Genomic DNA, 20495 nt, shown 5'->3' on the forward strand with positions numbered 1-20495 from the left:
ACCAGTTCTTTGACCTCGAATTTTACCATGCCAATGGTCCTCGTGAGTCCGGAACAACCCAATCGTATGCATGCCATTAAAGCATACATAGATAGGGGCGCAATCGGCAATTACGTGGACTGTGAATTGGCCGCCAGGATGAATCTATCTCTTTGTCCTAAGTCGGTGAAAGACGTTATGACCACCGTGGATGGTACGGAAATAGCTTCCGGACCAGTTACTCACACCACCATGGAAGTGACGTTGGTAAGCCAAGATGGACATCAAGAGAAGATCGTGTTTGACGTGATCAAGGCTCCACAGTTTCAAGTTATCCTGGGAATCCCTTGGCTGGAGAAACACAATCCTCAAATTGCTTGGCGAGCAAAGACAATCCGGTTTCCAGAATGCGCACCTACCTGTTATCCACAGCCCCGCACGAAGCTAGCTGCAACTACTTCTGAGAGTCCTCACCTGCCTCCTGAATACCGGGAATTTCAGGATGTCTTTCGGAAAGATCAAGCTAATTCGCTGCCTCCTCACAGATCATACGACTGCCAAATAGACTTGGTTCCAGGATCCACTCCTCCATGCAGTCGAATTTATGCCCTCACAGAACCTGAAAATCTTCACCAAAGGCAGTATTTGGACCAGTACTTGACTAATGGATTTATCCGTCCCTCGAAGTCCCCAGCCTCTTCAGCTTTGTTCTTCGTGCCAAAAAAAGAGGGAGACCTAAGAACATGCATAGATGACCGTGCCCTGAACCAGATTACGATTAAGAACAGATATCCGTTACCATTGATCCCTGAACTTCTTGACCAGGTTAAAAGTGCCTGTATCTACACAAAGCTGGACCTCAGAGGAGCCTACCATTTAGTACGAATAAAAGAGGGCGATGAATGGAAGACGGCCTTTCGTACTAAATATGGACTGTTCGAGTATCAAGTAATGCCCTTTGGGCTTTGCAACGCTCCGGCAGCCTTTCAGTATTTTATGAATGACGTCCTCAGAGAGCTCATTGACGTATGTGTAGTTGTCTATATTGATGACATTCTGGTCTACTCGTCCTCTGAGGCGGAACATCGAAAACATGTCACCGCAGTATTGGAGCAGCTCCGAAAACACAGGCTCTTTGCAAAATTGGAAAAATGCGTTTTTCACGTCATGGAGGTCAAATTTTTGGGATTTATTTTGTCACCTAATGGAGTCCACATGGTCTCAAGAAAAGTGGACGCTATCGTTAAGTGGCCCTCACCAACATCAGTGAAAGGAGTTCAAAGCATGTTGGGCTTCGCCAACTTTTATTGAAGATTTATCCCAGAGTTTTCTCGAGTAGTCCAACCCATTACAGCCCTCCTCAGAAAGAATAAACGTTTCGAATGGTCTACAGAGGCTGAACAAGCTTTTCAGGAACTAAAAACAAAATTCACCTCGGCTCCAGTTCTAAAACATCCTCGCCCGGAACTTTCCTATATAGTAGAGACTGATGCTTCCAGTCTCGCAATGGGAGCAGTACTTTCGCAAAGAGACCCGGAAACAAATCAGTTACACCCAGTGGCATTTTGGTCCCGCAAATTTTCAGCTCCTGAAATTAACTATACCATTACAGATAAGGAACTTTTGGCTATCAAGTCCGCCTTTAAAGCTTGGCGGCATTATCTCTTGGGGGCCCGACACACAGTCACCGTCATCACGGATCATCGTAATTTACAGTACCTTAAATCAGCCAAAGCTCAATCCTCGAGACAGCTTCGCTGGGCATTGTTTTTCGCCGAATTCGACTTTGTGATAATTTACCGACCAGGCAACAAGAATGGAAAAGCAGATGCTCTCTCCCGAATTGGAGTAGATGAACTCACGACCAATCCTGAACCCGTACCCATAATTCCTGAACAGAGAATCCTGGGTTTGATAGGTGCACAATCCATTGAAGACATTGAAGCTACAGTTAAGGATCTGCTGACTCCAGCAGAAGTGCAAGACTGGCAACGCAAGGGAAATGATTTCACAATGGATAAGAGCCTACTATACTTTCGAGGAAGATTATATCTACCATGTACCGATTTACAAAGACAGGTGATCTCTTGTTACCATGACTCCTTAATGGAAGGACATCCCGGCATTACCAAAACGTTGGAAAAGATAAAAAGACATTTTTGGTGGCCGTCTTGGAGAAAGGACATTAAGGATTTCATTAATTCCTGTGGTGTGTGCGCTCAAAGCAAAAACCAGAAGGAGAAACCAGCAGGCCTCCTACATCCATTAGGCATTCCTCCACACCCATGGCATACTCTCTCCATGGACTTCATCACAGATTTACCACCATGCTCCGGATTTAATACAATCTTAGTGATTGTGGACCTATTCTCGAAAATGGCTCATTTCATCCCATTGAAAGGGTTACCTACAGCTCCAATTTTGGCGCAAGAATTCCTCGAAAACATCGTTCGGTTGCACGGCTTTCCTTCAGTTTTAATCTCAGATAGAGGGAGTCAATTTATTTCCCACTTCTGGTGGAGTTGTTGTCGCCTAGCCCAAATTGACATAAGGCTTTCGACCAGCCACCATCCCCAGACCGACGGGCAGACCGAGAGGATCAACCAAACCTTGGAACAGTATCTACGCTGCATGTTACAACAATCAGAGGGCACTTGGAAAGACATTCTCTGGATTGCGGAGTACGCTTATAATAATTCAGTCCACGCCGGAACTGGGAAAACTCCGTTTTTTCTTTCATATGGAATCCACCCTCGCACCTCAAATCTTGACCCACCTCAGACTCTTGGAACACCCGCTGTAGATCATCTGCATTAGATCAGGTCTGGCTATCCACCAAACATTTACCCCTAAAAGGACCGCGTACTTTCAATCCACGATACCTGGGGCCTTACCCAATCACTGCCATAATCAATCCACTGGCGGTTAAATTGGGCCTACCTGCCCATATGAAGATACATCCAGTTTTCCACGTCTCACTACTGAAACCCATGCAACCTGGAACCCGTTTGACAAAATCTCCAGACCCTATTCTTGTGGACGGAGAACTAGAATTCGAAATACAAGACATATTAGACTCCAAGATTTCCAAATCTAAATTATACTATCTGATTGACTGGAAAGGTTATGGCCCCCAGGAACGATCTTGGGAACCGTCGGAACATGTTCATGCACCCCGTCTGGTTAAGAAGTTTCATCGAACTTTTCCTGATAAACCAAAACCCCCGGAGAAGACGAATTTGGGAGGGGCCTTGAGGGGGGGTGCTGTCATGACCACTGCTTTCAAGGAGTCAGGACCTACCCAACATCCTTGGGAGCAGGCTCATAACATGTCTTATCGGCACCAGCAAGTCCCAATAGGGACCTTTTGGACCTTGTCCTGGCACCGGTGGTGCCAGGCTCATAGTAAGGATCCGTCCCGGCACAGGAAGCGCCGGGCTCATATCAAGTGTAAAGGTGCTTGGGTGAACCTACCTGGAGCAGACCATGCTGCTTACTTACCAGCAAGATGAGGCTTTACTCTCTTCTGGCAGGGACTACTTTTCCTTCTGGGTGGGGCAGGCACCACTCCCTGGATCATTGCTGCTGGAACCCTTCTGGAAGCAGGAACTCTTTTACCTGGGCGAGGCTGCTGTGGAAGAAGACACCTAAGCACTCCTATGGGCTATTTAAACAACACCCGATTGGTACCACATGCTTCGCGTTATTCTGCATCTGCAGCAGGACGCTCACCGTGTCAGCTCCAGCGAATCTTCAGCTCCGGACCCTGTAATTACGAAAATTACCTGCTGGGAACCAATCTTCAATCTTCAGCGGCTCCTGCAAAACAAAAGGCACAGGTTAGACAAAGGCAAAGTTAGCGATTCGACTCACCCGATCCATCGGCAGCATCCAATACGTTTTTTCTGCATTTCTCGTCCACCATCGGGCCTGCAAAGACAAAGAACATTGGTTAGCAACGCTTGGTTACAAAACTGCTTACCTGTGTTGTGCTTGCTCCAACCTTGCTCGCACTGCATTCCGGCACCTGTAGAGACAAAAGGGGACATTAAGGTGCATTCTACGGCCCCAAAACAGCCTTCCTACTTACGTGCCTTCGAATTCATCATCTTCTTGTTACGCTCTCTGCCACAAATCGGGGAGAGCATCTTCTTTGGCATCGACAGCATCTGAAAAGTAAAAGACATAGACATTAGGGGAAAAGACACTTGAAGAGAGCAATCTAAAGAGAACTTTAATACTTACAAGTCACGCTCGTGCAGCAAACGGCGGCTTCGCTCTCAACTACCCTCTGCAATCAAGAGGCGGAACTCACATCCAGTGAAGTAACTGGATCCAGCGCCCCTGCACAAGATGCAGGATGGAGAGCTCAGCATTCACTTACTTAAGGTGAGCACAACAATCACCCGAGTACCACGGGAAGAGAGGGAGAGAGGGGCTAAGAACTTCTCCCAGCCTTCCAGCCACTAATACCTTGATTTTCCACTTGCAGACACCTCACACTGCAGGTCAAGCTTTCGGTGAGGAAGGGGTCAAATCCGGGAGCCAAACGAATCCTACGCCTAACGTTGAAGACGTTCTCACCGCCCAGTCAAGACCAGCGCCTCCGAGGGAACCAGGTGAGCATTACAGAACACGAAGCCTCACCATACATTTCCCGCCCAGGCGCAATGGAGACTTCGGACACAGACCAATTGGCCCAGTTGCTCGGGGAGTTGAGAGCAGAAGTACACGCAGCTCGCCAGGAAACAAATGCCCTAAGGAGAGAGCTAGTGGTTTCTAAGGAGCGAACAGACGACTTGGCTAGACAATTGTTACAAGCCCAAGCGGGACAGACTCCTCTGCCTACCCCTGGTGGTAGCCATGCCCCAACAGCTTCCTCTAATCCGATGCAAATCAATCTACCAGGAAATGTACCTTTGGCTCCGCCCGAACGCTTTTCAGGTGATCCGAAAAGATTTGCTGTTTTCATCAATCAGTGTCGTTTGCACTTTCTGTGTAGACCTGCCGCTTTTCCAACGGACCAGGCTAAGGTGGCCTTCGTGCTTTCATATCGTAGCAGCAGTGCCGCAGATTGGTCTATTCCTTTAGTGACTCAAGATAACCCTATTCTGTATAATTTCCAGGACTTCCAAGCTAGTATGGAAAGATTGTTCGCAAGACATTCTCAGGGACAGGCCCTGGACAATGAACTTCTTTCACTACGACAGGGTAATCAAGATCTTCTGGCCTACATTACATCATTCAACAGACTAGTGGTTGAAACCGGGTGGCCTGAGGATAAGAGAATCACCCTTTTCTATAGAGGCCTTCGTGGAGAACTTAAAGACGTTCTGGCCCAGGTGGTGAATCCTCCACAAGACTGTTCCGAATACATTGATCTGGTGGTGCAACTGGATCATAGAATACAAAATCGAAAAGCTGATCGTTTCAGGTTTGAGAATCGAGTTTTTTCAAGACCACAGAGCTCCGTTAAAGGAAATGATACTGTGGAACCCATGCAGATTGGGGTGGTGAAAGGACCTCTAACCCAAAAGGAAAGAGAAAGGAGAAGACAACTGCAATTGTGCCTCTATTGCGGGAACTCAGGGCACTTCCTCCAAGATTGCCCAGTGAAACCAAAGAAGAAGACAGTAGGAGCTTCCGATAAGGGTGCCAAAAGTTCAGAGTCGGAAAACGACCTCGCCCGACAAGTGTAGAGGTCCGCTTGCCGAGCGTTAAAACCAGTTCTTTGACCTCGAATTTTACCATGCCAATGGTCCTCGTGAGTCCGGAACAACCCAATCGTATGCATGCCATTAAAGCATACATAGATAGGGGCGCAATCGGCAATTACGTGGACTGTGAATTGGCCGCCAGGATGAATCTATCTCTTTGTCCTAAGTCGGTGAAAGACGTTATGACCACCGTGGATGGTACGGAAATAGCTTCCGGACCAGTTACTCACACCACCATGGAAGTGACGTTGGTAAGCCAAGATGGACATCAAGAGAAGATCGTGTTTGACGTGATCAAGGCTCCACAGTTTCAAGTTATCCTGGGAATCCCTTGGCTGGAGAAACACAATCCTCAAATTGCTTGGCGAGCAAAGACAATCCGGTTTCCAGAATGCGCACCTACCTGTTATCCACAGCCCCGCACGAAGCTAGCTGCAACTACTTCTGAGAGTCCTCACCTGCCTCCTGAATACCGGGAATTTCAGGATGTCTTTCGGAAAGATCAAGCTAATTCGCTGCCTCCTCACAGATCATACGACTGCCAAATAGACTTGGTTCCAGGATCCACTCCTCCATGCAGTCGAATTTATGCCCTCACAGAACCTGAAAATCTTCACCTAAGGCAGTATTTGGACCAGTACTTGACTAATGGATTTATCCATCCCTCGAAGTCCCCAGCCTCTTCAGCTTTGTTCTTCGTGCCAAAAAAAGAGGTAGACCTAAGAACATGCATAGATGACCGTGCCCTGAACCAGATTACGATTAAGAACAGATATCCGTTACCATTGATCCCTGAACTTCTTGACCAGGTTAAAAGTGCCTGTATCTACACAAAGCTGGACCTCAGAGGAGCCTACCATTTAGTACGAATAAAAGAGGGCGATGAATGGAAGACGGCCTTTCGTACTAAATATGGACTGTTTGAGTATCAAGTAATGCCCTTTGGGCTTTTCAACGCTCCGGCAGCCTTTCAGTATTTTATGAATGACGTCCTCAGAGAGCTCATTGACGTATGTGTAGTTGTCTATATTGATGACATTCTGGTCTACTCGTCCTCTGAGGCGGAACATCGAAAACATGTCACCGCAGTATTGGAGCGGCTCCGAAAACACAGGCTCTTTGCAAAATTGGAAAAATGCGTTTTTCACGTCACGGAGGTCGAATTTTTGGGATTTATTTTGTCACCTAATGGAGTCCACATGGACTCAAGAAAAGTGGACGCTATCGTTAAGTGGCCCTCACCAACATCAGTGAAAGGAGTTCAAAGCATGTTGGGCTTCGCCAACTTTTATCAAAGATTTATCCCAGAGTTTTCTCGAGTAGTCCAACCCATTACAGCCCTCCTCAGAAAGAATAAACGTTTCGAATGGTCTACAGAGGCTGAACAAGCTTTTCAGGAACTAAAAACAAAATTCACCTCGGCTCCAGTTCTAAAACATCCTCGCCCGGAACTTTCCTATATAGTAGAGACTGATGCTTCCAGTCTCGCAATGGGAGCAGTACTTTCGCAAAGAGACCCGGAAACAAATCAGTTACACCCAGTGGCATTTTGGTCCCGCAAATGTTCAGCTCCTGAAATTAACTATACCATTACAGATAAGGAACTTTTGGCTATCAAGTCCGCCTTTAAAGCTTGGCAGCATTATCTCTTGGGGGCCCGACACACAGTCACCGTCATCACGGATCATCGTAATTTACAGTACCTTAAATCAGCCAAAGCTCAATCCTCGAGACAGCTTCGCTGGGCATTGTTTTTCGCCGAATTCGACTTTGTGATAACTTACCGACCAGGCAACAAGAATGGAAAAGCAGATGCTCTCTCCCGAATTGGAGTAGATGAACTCACGACCAATCCTGAACCCGTACCCATAATTCCGGAACAGAGAATCCTGGGTTTGATAGGTGCACAATCCATTGAAGACATTGAAGCTACAGTTAAGGATCTGCTGACTCCAGCAGAAGTGCAAGACTGGCAACGCAAGGGAAATGATTTCACAATGGATAAGAGCCTACTATACTTTCGAGGAAGATTATATCTACCATGTACCGATTTACACAGACAGGTGATCTCTTGTTACCATGACTCCTTAATGGAAGGACATCCCGGCATTACCAAAACGTTGGAAAAGATAAAAAGACATTTTTGGTGGCCGTCTTGGAGAAAGGACATTAAGGATTTCATTAATTGCTGTGGTGTGTGCGCTCAAAGCAAAAACCAGAAGGAGAAACCGGCAGGCCTCCTACATCCATTAGGCATTCCTCCACACCCATGGCATACTCTCTCCATGGACTTCATCACAGATTTACCACCATGCTCCGGATTTAATACAATCTTAGTGATTGTGGACCTATTCTCGAAAATGGCTCATTTCATCCCATTGAAAGGGTTACCTACAGCTCCAATTTTGGCCCAAGAATTCCTCGAAAACATCGTTCGGTTGCACGGCTTTCCTTCAGTTTTAATCTCAGATAGAGGGAGTCAGTTTATTTCCCACTTCTGGCGGAGTTGTTGTCGCCTAGCCCAAATTGACATAAGGCTTTCGACCAGCCACCATCCCCAGACCGACGGGCAGACCGAGAGGATCAACCAAACTTTGGAACAGTATCTACGCTGCATGTTACAACAATCAGAGGGCACTTGGAAAGACATTCTCTGGATTGCGGAGTACGCTTATAAAAATTCAGTCCACGCCGGAACTGGGAAAACTCCGTTTTTTCTTTCATATGGAATCCACCCTCGCACCTCAAATCTTGACCCACATCAGACTCTTGGAACACCCGCTGTAGATCATCTGCATTAGACCAGGTCTGGCTATCCACCAAACATTTACCCCTAAAAGGACCGTGTACTTTCAATCCACGATACCTGGGGCCTTACCCAATCACTGCCATAATCAATCCAGTGGCGGTTAAATTGGGCATACCTGCCCATATGAAGATACATCCAGTTTTCCACGTCTCACTACTGAAACCCATGCAACCTGGAACCCGTTTGACAAAATCTCCAGACCCTATTCTTGTGGACGGAGAACTAGAATTTGAAATACAAGACATATTAGACTCCAAGATTTCCAAATCTAAATTATACTATCTGATTGACTGGAAAGTTTATGGCCCCCAGGAACGATCTTGGGAACCGTCGGAACATGTTCATGCACCCCGTCTGGTTAAGAAGTTTCATCGAACTTTTCCTGATAAACCAAAACCCCCGGAGAAGACGAATTTGGGAGGGGCCTTGAGGGGGGGTGCTGTCATGACCACTGCTTTCAAGGAGTCAGGACCTACCCAACATCCTTGGGAGCAGGCTCATAATATGTCTTATCGGCACCAGCAAGTCCCAATAGGGACCTTTTGGACCTTGTCCTGGCACCGGTGGTGCCAGGCTCATAGTAAGAATCCGTCCCGGCACAGGAAGCGCCGGGCTCATATCAAGTGTAAAGGTGCTTGGGTGAACCTACCTGGAGCAGACCACGCTGCTTACTTACCAGCAAAATGAGGCTTTACTCTCTTCTGGCAGGGACTACTTTTCCTTCTGGGTGGGGCAGGCACCACTCCCTGGATCATTGCTGCTGGAACCCTTCTGGAAGCAAGAACTCTTTTACCTGGGCGAGGCTGCTGTGGAAGAAGACACCTAAGCACTCCTATGGGCTATTTAAACCACACCCGATTGGTACCACATGCTTCGCGTTATTCTGCATCTGCAGCAGGACGCTCACCGTGTCAGCTCCAGCGAATCTTCAGCTCCGGACCCTGTAATTACGAAAATTACCTGCTGGGAACCAATCTTCAATCTTCAGCGGCTCCTGCAAAACAAAAGGCACAGGTTAGACAAAGGCAAAGTTAGCGCTTCGACTCACCCGATCCATCGGCAGCATCCAAGACGTTTTTTCTGCATTTCTCGTCCGGCATCGGGCCAGCAAAGACAAAGAACATTGGTTAGCAACGCTTGGTTACAAAACTGCTTACCTGTGTTGCGCTTGCTCCAACCTTGCTCGCACTGCATTCCGGCACCTGTAGAGACAAAAGGGGACATTAAGGTGCATTCTACGGCCCCAAAACAGCCTTCCTACTTACGTGCCTTCGAATTCATCATCTTCTTGTTACGCTCTCTGCCACGAATCGGGGAGAGCATCTTCTTTGGCATCGACAGCATCTGAAAAGTAAAAGACATAGACATTAGGGGAAAAGACACTTGAAGAGAGCAATCTAAAGAGAACTTTAATACTTACAAGTCACGCTCGTGCAGCAAACGGCGGCTTCGCTCTCAACTACCCTCTGCAATCAAGAGGCGGAACTCACATCCAGTGAAGTAACTGGATCCAGCGCCCCTGCACAAGACGCAGGATGGAGAGCTCAGCATTCACTTACTTAAGGTGAGCACAACAATCACCCGAGTACCACGGGAAGAGAGGGAGAGAGGGGCTAAGAACTTCTCCCAGCCTTCCAGCCACTAATACCTTGATTTTCCACTTGCAGACACCTCACACTGCAGGTCAAGCTTTCGGTGAGGAAGGGGTCAAATCCAGGAGCCAAACGAATCCTACGCCTAACGTTGAAGACGTTCTCACCGCCCAGTCAAGACCAGCTCCTCCGAGGGAACCAGGTGAGCGTTACAGTGGTGTCCTGAGGACGCTCTCCGTATTGTTCTCTGTCAAGTTGAATGTGTTCTAAGAACACGCGCGGTGTCCTGAAATGTTTGCAAATAAACAAAATGGGGGTGTTATGAAGACACTTCTAAGAACACTCGCGCTGTCTGGGGATTGTTCGTAGGAGGTGTCCTGAGGAGGCTGTCCGTATTGTTCTCTGTCAAGTTGAGTCTGTCGTAAGAACACTCGCGGTGTCCTGAAATGTTCACAAATAAACAAGATGGTGGTGTTCTGAAGACACTACTAAGAACACTTGCGGTGGCCGGGGAGTGTTCGTAGGGGGTGTCCTGAGGACGCTGCCCTTATTGTTCTTTGTCAAGTTGAATGTGTCCTAAGAACACTCGCGGTGTCTTGAAATGTTCGCAAATAAACAAGATGGGGTTGTTCTGAAGACGTTTTTGAGAACACTACCGGTGTCCTGGAATGTTCTTAGGGGGTGTCCTGTGGACACTGTCCGTATTGTTCTCTCTCAAGTTGAAAGTGTTCTAAGAACTATGGCGTTGTTCTGAAATGTTCGTAGGGGGTGTCCTGAAAACGGTGTCCGTATTGTTCGCTGGCAAGCTCAAAGTGTTCTAAGAACACTCACATTGTTCGCGGACATTAAAAGTTTCCCATAGATCATAGTTGAAATGTTTGACTCTATGGATGTGATATGCTGCCGTGGTTGTTGCCAGGGCATAGAGTCTTGGGTGCATGGGCATTTGTACATTAGAAATTCTTGTGGATCTTCCTGTGAGTTTATAGTGAATTTCACCATTCCAGCACAGTAGTCCAATTGTCGTCTTATTTCAAAAACACTATATGTGTTGTCAGGATTGTTTGCTGCATTTCTGTGAAGTACTAACATTTGCAAACACAATGGGTTTGTACTGTGTGAGTAAATGTTGTCAACAATTGGTGGTAATTGAAATAGAATATTCATTGCTACATTTGCATAGCAACTTAAACCAACTATATTTGAGAATTTAAATGGTCCAGGTAGTTCTGTATCTAACTGCTTTTTTTGGAGTTTGTCTTCCTTCTTTAAAGAAGTACCTGGTTTACTTTCTCTAATTGATTCTTTTTTGTTTGTGGTACTTGATTGAGTATTAGTTTCTTTTACTCTCTTTGGAGGATTTCCAGTGACGTCCTGTTGCATTTCAGTTTGATTTAGTTTTCTTTTACAACGTTTTAGTTTTTGTGGAACAGAATATGTGTTTAGATGGGGAGTGTATAGTGAGCGAAGTCTATTATATTCTAAAATGCAAGGAATATCAACGTTTACTTTACTTGCATCAAAGTTGATTAGAAATAGACCGTCAAGTGTACGGAAGCGTGATAGTGCTACGTAGCTCATGCCTTCTTTAAAGACTGTGTTACCAATATCTATCATTGCTTTGTCTAGGATAAGACCTTGTGATTTATGAATTGTGACTGCGTATGCAAGAGTTAGAGAAAATTGTTCTCTGCGTACATACATATCTTTGAAGAGAAGGAATCTAGCTGTTGAGCGTCCTATCCGTTTTACTTCTGAAGGTTTGTCAAAGAGTATATTGACAAACTGAATTTTGTTGTCACGTGGGTATGTTTGAAAGCCAACAACTGTACCCAGTGCTCCATTAACTAGTCCTTGGTCCACGTCAAGGTTACGTTTAAGCATTACTCTGCAATTTAAGGATAATTTTAACATCTTTACTAAGCCTGCTGTGTTTGAGATTGATTTTTCTAAATTATTTAGTCTTGTTGTGGCTTGGTCACACATGGGTAGTGTCATACCATGTACATCTAGTTTGTCTGTGGCGCTAATTTCCATTATTGGTTGCATTTCTTTACTTAGCATGATTTAATTGAATTTGAAACAGCTTGCAAGAGTTGGCATTAAGGCCATACAATTGACATTTTTGTGGGCTAATTGTTCCATAACATCTGTAGCACATGCATTATCGCCATAAAGTGCATTAATGTGCCGGGTTTTCAATGTTGCTTCTGCTTCTTTAGAAAGTATACCAACTCTCAAACTTTTTAAAATGTTGGCATAAGTGAGATCTGCATATTGGCGCATGTTTTCTGTTAATTCTCTGTATTGGAAATGTTGCCAAAGGTTGACATTTCCAATGCTGCCAACAGTTTTACGGCAGAGTTTGTGCCCTAATGTTTTAACAATAGGTTCACCTTTTACTGGTGTTAATTGAAGTAGATCTCCAAAAACAATAATGTGTTTTCCTGCAAAGAGCTCTTCATAGTCTGTTTTGAGTACTTCTTGTAATCTGAGGTGAATCAAAGCTAACATCAGGTTGGAGACCATGCTCACTTCATCTATTAGTAGCATTTTCATTTGTTTCAATACTCTGCGTAATTCCATTGCAGCTTCTGCAGAAAGTTTGTAATAGTCTAATTTGTTCTGGTGTTCTACTGGTAATAGTAGTAATCGGTGTAATGTAACACCACCTATGTTGTAGGCAGCTAAACCTGTGGGGGCAGTGACAACAGCTGACAGTTTGTTGTCTGTCAATTGTTGAAGGAACTTACTAATGATTTTGATTAGGAATGTTTTGCCAGAACCAGCTTCACCACTGACGTACAGTAGTATAGGTTTATAATTATGGCAGGAACATTCTTTATTTTCATGTTTTACACCATGTGCAATTTGTTTTGTTACTTCTTGAAAAATGCTACTTTGCTCATTGTTTAGTTTTGATTGTAGTATAGTTAAGTCTTCCTTATCTTCATACTGACACATGGTGTTTTCTACTTCTATCATAGCTAATTCTGCCTCATTTGTTATTAGTGGTTCTCCCAGTGGTTCTTGGCTTCCTGTTACAGAAGGTTGACTACTGTCAGGAGTATCCTTATCTAGTTGAGCTTGGAGTTCTTCTTCATGTTGCTGTTCATTGTGCAACATTGTTTTAAACTTGTGTAAAGTTTACATCAGTTATAGTGCTTTCATTTGCTTTGAAAGCATCCTCATATGAGTCATAGTTATCTAGTAATTGTTCATCTTTTCTCCATGGTTTGAAGAGTTGTAGCAGGGACATGTAATATACTTCTTTATGTTGAGGAATCTTCAATGACAATTTGATATGATTAATTTAATTTGGTTTAGTGAGTTTAACTAAGCTGCCTTCACAGTCTGTCACTCTATATTTACCTTTGTTTCCATCAGGTTTCATATTATTTTTGTATGTGTAGTTTTGGGCTATTTGGTATAGACACATGTTTTCCAAAGTATTACTTCTGTTTGGGTAGTATGTGTCCAATAAATTGTTTTTTAAAATGTCTTGGCTGTTGGGATCCTGTTTGGCTATTGTTTCTATATCTTCATATGATTTTAGAACTCTTTTTCTAGATTTAGCTGGACCAAGACTTAGCCATACTATATTTTCAGATTTACCATACAATGAAGTACCAGTTAAACGATCAGCTGCTTCATAAGATCCACATTCTGGGTGAGCATTTTTATGCCCAAGCTGTATAATTTCTGAGATACTGTTTTATCTGATGACAGGTCATTCCAGAGGTCTTGGAGCTCTGTCTTTTCTGCTTTAGTTAAGTATGCTGTGACATATCGTGCAACTGCAGTAGAATTGTCTGCAATGTACTGCACATCTATGTTTGCATTCCATAAGTGGGCAATGATTGCATTATAATCATTGATATATTTTTCTTCTTTTCTTTTTATGTAATATGTATTTTTAGGTGACTTTCCTTTAACAGTTTGTCTAACTGAAGACATGAGGTTGTTTACTTGACCTGTATTTGTAACTGGTCTAGGGAAACCAAATCGGCATTTGGTGTAGTATTTGCCTTTGTTTTTGTATTTGCGACTACAATATTTTCCACATTTGTGTCTTTGAAATTGTAAAATTTGTGCACAAAGATCACTATTTGTGGCTTCTGATGGAATTTGACAAGTGACATATTTTTCAATAAACTGTAAAACAGTGGCATCACTGTCTTGACCAAATTTAGGAGCATCTTTAATCCATAAAAGCATGTGGATATGTGGTGCTGCTCTGGCTTGGTATTCTTTTCTCCAAAAGAAGTGTTGCACTTCTCCAAGGGGAGGAACAGTTGTATTACAAATAAAATGTAGCATAGCAATGAAGCGATGGTGAAAATATCTTGAAACATTAACAGGATCCAAAGAACAAAGTTCTCCAGGTGTTAGAATATCTATGTTTGTTTTGTTTTTATTTGATATGCGTAGGAAATCATGTAAATCTTCCCATGCATATTCTGCACAACTTAATGTAACAATCCAAGTTGGTGGGCCAAGGTTTCTGATCATACAACGTACATCTCCATGACGTCGAAACCAGTACTCTTTAGTACCACGCATATTTGCTAATAGATTTGTAATATATGATTGTAAAATCTCATCCTTTTGTTGCACTTTCTCTAATAATTGTGTAGCTGTCATATTTTGAAAGTGTGATCCTGATTTTAATATGTGTGCAACTCCGTAACATAAAGTTGCTAGTTCATTTTCAAAGAGTAGGTGGAATATGTATTCCAAATTTTGTCTAAATCTGGGGTATTCAGAATACATCTGTAATGAGCGGTATTCCGAAGCTGATATTTGAATAGGTCTATCATCATATCTTCCTCCTTTGCCAGTTAGAAAGAGTAGAGGAAAAGCACGTGCTTCTATACTTTTTTCCCATATACTGATTGGCGATCCTTTTGTTTGATGCATTTGGTAAGTTTCCAGTACATCTTGTACGGTGTCATTACAGTGCAAAGGATGAATTGTATACTTGTCTAAAGTATTTGATATTGTAGCAGGATCTAGTAGCTCAAATTGACCAGCTTCTTGTGTTTCTTGAATTATTTCAGTTGTATCTTTCAAGTTTTCTTCAATATTAATTTCTTTGCAATATTCATTATTCTCTTTAAGATATTGGAAGGCTTGTCTAACTTTATATAAATCTACCAGCTGTTGCCATATTTTTTTGTCTTTTGTAGGTACTCCATTTACTAATATAATTAAAGATTGGTGCACTCCTAGAGTATGCACATTTTCTTTTAGATTTAATGGTAAATAAACTACTTTTCCACGAATGCCTTTTACCAATTCAAAGGGAGGTAATTTTGCTGTTTTTGGTTGAAGGCGTATTATGCAAAATGGTACTCAGTCGCGGGAGGCATGATTCGTACAGCTTTGGGACCACTACCATGAAGTGACACCTCAACTCATTCCACACTGGGGCCATTCGCCAGGTTGTACATTGCGAAGAGCGTAGTAGGCTGATTGCCTCTACTTCATCCTCTGTTTCTGATCCTGTCACCACAAGGAACACCTCTGTGGGACAGCGTCTTCCTCAAGCTGCCTCACAGCCATACAGAATTCTGATGAGCCTTACCTTTCGAGGGTCACAGTTGTATGTATGTACTGTGACACAGTACTCTGCAGGGGGGAGTGACTTCGGAGTGCTTTTGAGACTAGTGTCTCACAGCACGAGAAGACCTGCTCACTACCCAAATAAAACCCACTCTACATCTTCCTATCTCAGCTCGCCCTTTCTTATCCCTGTGGTTGGTGTCCCACCCTTTACCCTCCTTTCCCCTCCTCTCCTAGTGTGTCGTGTATAAAAAACCAAAAAAAATACCAAATAACAAAAATAAAAAAAAATAAGGCTCTTTTCAGAGCTGCCTTTCACAGTTAAAAAATAGAAGTGAAGATAAATAAAGCAGGGCCCTTTGTATTTCTTGAAAGTCCACTGGCAGTTCACGAACATGACAAAAATTGGGGTACTACCCTATTGTAACCATTGCATTTTTCTCTGGAGGAAGTGGTGGCTCTGAAAAGAGCCTTTGGGAGTTGTTTGTATGTCAAAAATTATAAATACTCAACACCTACTTCAAAATGGATGCTGTATTTCTAAAAAAGGTTGCAATGCATTTTGTACATTTCTCAGAAAAATCTGATTGCCAGCATAAGTAAGATGGACTCCATCTCTGCGAAAAATGTATGTACTGCGAAACATAATATTTTCATTGTGAAAGAGGACATGCCAAAATCTCTTAGGAAGGCACAAACAGCCTTATTAACATTACGCCTTGCTTTCTCCATTTGTGGACCAAATGAGAAAGAACGAAGCCACATTTGTCTCTGCGCAATCCGAGAAAAAATTACTTTGGAGTTTGGAAACATGTCCATGATCTTCTGAAGTCCTTCTTTCATTGCAAATTGTAAAGGAATTCCAGACAAATGTCCTAAACGGTTCCCTCCACAATGAATTACATCTTCAAAGTTGCACAGAGAGGTAGCAAGTTCAACCACTTCATTCCACGCACTCCATGCCAGTGCACTTCTACATGTGCGAATCCAAGATATATATATACTCCACAGCTTTCTGCATGCACCTTCAACCAATGTATCCACGAGTCTCCCAAAATCCACACAATCTGTTTTTTGAAACACTCAGCCATAGCTATCTGTTCTTCTCTCAGCAAAAGAATATCTAAGAAAACCTCTCCTAGCATTACACACTCACTAAACTTTACTGACCAATCCCTTGCTACATTCAATCTCATTTGCATGCCTCCCCACCACAAATTCCCCGGATGTAATACGCAGTGTCCTAGAACTACAGCCATGTCTGCGAACATATTGTAACATGGACAGCCCTTCTACCATTTCCACTTCACTCTCTGTGCCATTCCCTCATTGGATGTAGCTAAGAAATCACATGACCATCCACCAATCAAATCCAAGACCTCTACATGTAACTACATCATCATAGATCAGCACTGATACCATTGGCAAGCACGATCTACGAGAAATACTATACAAGTCTCCAAGATTTCTACTTGCAGCTTCGTCCATGTCCATATGCATGAACACAAACTACAGGTATGCATATTTTCTATACAGTACATGAACACATTTTCTAACCGACTTTTACCTTGTACAATCTGTAAAATGAATCTACGATCATTTTTTCATTGTCCTAAAATGAACTCTGACTTACAAACCTTTATACCGTTTAATTTCTTCATACACATTCACACACGCAAATAATGTTAAACTAACATTTTTTAAATAAAATATATACACTACATATAATCAAACAAAATTACATGCACACTCTATGATCAAATCTCAAACAATAATATTTGTACAAACACATAATTGGTTTTAATTTTTTTAATTTATATAATTACTTACATTTATATAGGACAAGCAGGCTATGACATTGACTCACTATTACGTGGAAAAGCAGGCTATGACATTGACTCACTATTACGTGGAAAAGCTTAGTTACAGGAATAGTGGTATACAGTGGTACATTATTAATTTCACAAGCCATAGTAGAGATATTTTCTTTCCTACAGTTAGTCATAAGATAGTTTTAATGGTTTTGAGGAAGGCGCTGAGCATTTCAATTTAAAAAATCTATGTCTAAATTAAAAACAGTGCTATATCCAAACCAAATTACTAATTTCTTTCTTTTACAATTGCAGTGAAGACCATTCTCCTGAAAAGAAGCAGCCGAATTTGAAGTACAAAGAACAACTAAGAAGCAAACTGCTCATTTTAGAAAAAAGTAAGTAGAATGTTACCATAATATTTGAATTATTACTCAAACACACTGTAAGATTAATTCATGCCATTTCTGTGCCTAAAAATAGAGATTCTGCACCATTCTGACCAAAAATCCCCCTGTCTTAAAAAGTGTTTTACTGGCAGAATGGCCCACAAATTCCTATTTTTCGACACACAAATTACCCAACTCAGCTGCTAGAATTTAGATGTTGTAGAACAAACAACTCTTTTAATTGTATAGCTTTAGATATACTATTTATACTTCTCCACACCACTGACTTACTTTTGTCTGTCATCTGAACCCCACTTTAGTAACACATTAATTCAAGAATACCCATCCCTAGTAGTTGTACTTCCCAATGCACAATCACACACCATTACATACATCTTTATCATGTTACTCAAACACTCATGCACACAACGCACATGCATTGCAGAACACCCCAACCCATACCTTCTGTATTTTTTTCAACAGACCCTAAAGAATGCCTACCAAAAAGCAACTCCGTAGAAAGGAACGCAGAAGTAGAGCAAATGAAAAGAAAAGTCTCCAACATAAACATCCATCTATAGCAGAATTTGTAAGAAAAGTTGAAACACAACAGCTAATACAGTCATGTAGTGAAACAGAAGAAGTTTGTAGTACAAAAACTTTGCCTCCTCTATCAAAAAGTAAAAGAACCCGAAAAACAATTAACAGAAAATCAACTATCACTACAAATAAAACATCTTCTATAAATCTTGATATAGTACAAAGTAAGCATACCAAGAAAAGTATTTTAGCCAAAATGTTCTGTCACAAAGTCCTTCAAAATCTTATAAATACAGGAGAGAAACCAGGTTCAACACTTCAAACCTATCGTAGGAAAGTAATCTTAGAAGCGTTGATAGACAGTGCAATTCTTCTCAAAGGAAAGTTATTTATTTTAGTGTTAAACAGAATGAAACCACTAACAAAACTAATAACTAAATTACAAAAAAGACTTCTCAATAAACAAAATGTCAACAGAAATAACTTCTTAAATATCTGTGGAGGTGAATGCAGTCACACTACAAGCACAGAACCATACTTTAATGAAGAAGCGTACAAACTAAAGCAAACAAATACAATTGCCATACATAGCAGTGGTCGAGGTTATGAAAAAGTGAATAATACCATAATGGAACAAGAAGTACTCCTTACAAAAATATGCCCTGAAAACGTAGATTTACCCCTCCATTCAACTGAATCAGAACATCTAGTGTACAAATGGCCATGCACGTCAATGTGTAACATTCCCAAAAAAATGTTCAAGTCTTTATGCCAATTCCTCAATCAATATGTGAAAAGCAAAGACAAAATCAAAACTACTGCAAAATATGGATGCTTGTCTAGTACGCAAGTACACAGGACTACAAGGACCTACTTGCAAAACAACCTTGCATGATATCAAAAGGATATCAACACATCATGCAAGTATAAGAAATCTAGTTTATAAACTGTACTATGCTGAAAGTCCTGCTTTAGCACTAGCCAATTTAAATAACATTCTTCTACATGATACAGCAAAAGACCTACTAGAAGAAATCGACTATATCCAGACAAAATATGTTGGAAGTGAAACCCACTTACAAGATGAATTAGCTTTAAACCAACTTCGTAACAATTCTGCACATGGCAACCTTTCACTACACACATATACAAAAAAGAAAAACTAAAATTTGAAAGTACTGCAGCTGAAGTACCAAACCACGTGTGTGTATGTTGCTGCATAACTTTTTATAAAAGTAACACAAAAACTGTAGACCTATCATACAAAATAGAAGACAATGAAGATTCTAAATGGTTTGAATTAGCTCTCTACCTTATAGCAGAAAACAAATACGAAATAGCTGACCCCATAATACTTTGCAGTTACTGCACTACAACACTTGACAACAACCAAACTCCATCACGTGCTATCACAAATAACTTGGATTTATATCCACTACCAAAACCCTTTCAACAACTTAATTTATATGAGAGCATTATAATTCAAACAGTGGACCCATTTCAAGCAGTAATACGCCTTCAACCAAAAATTGCAAAATTACCTCCCTCTGAATTAGTGAAAGGTATTCGTGGAAAAGTAGTGTATTTACCAATAGATCTAAAAGAAAATGTGTACACTCTAGGAGTGCAACGTCCAATGCAACAATCTTTAATTATCTTGGTAAATGGAGTACCTACAAAAGACAAAACATTTGGCAACAACTGGTAGATTTACATACATTTAGAGAAGCCATGCAATATCTTAAATAGAATAATGAATATTACAAAGAAATTAATATTGAAGAAAACTTGAAAGATACAACTGAAATAATTCAAGAGACACAAGAAGCTGGTCAATTTGAGCTCCTAGATCCTGCTACAATATCAAACACTTTAGACCATTATACAATTCATCCATTGCACTTTAATGACACCATAGAAGATGCACTGGAAACATACCAAATGCATCAAACAAAAGGATCACCAATCAGCATATACGAAAAAAGTATAGAAGCACATGCTTTTCCTCTGCTCTTTCCTACTGGCAAAGGAGGAAGATACGATGATAGACCTATTCAAATATCAGCATCAGAATATCGCTCATTACGAATGTA

The sequence above is a fragment of the Ambystoma mexicanum genome, chromosome 1q (assembly GCF_040938575.1).
Source record: "Ambystoma mexicanum isolate Mex_15411 chromosome 1q, UKY_AmexF1_1, whole genome shotgun sequence".
NCBI classification, from domain to species: Eukaryota; Metazoa; Chordata; class Amphibia; order Caudata; family Ambystomatidae; genus Ambystoma; species Ambystoma mexicanum.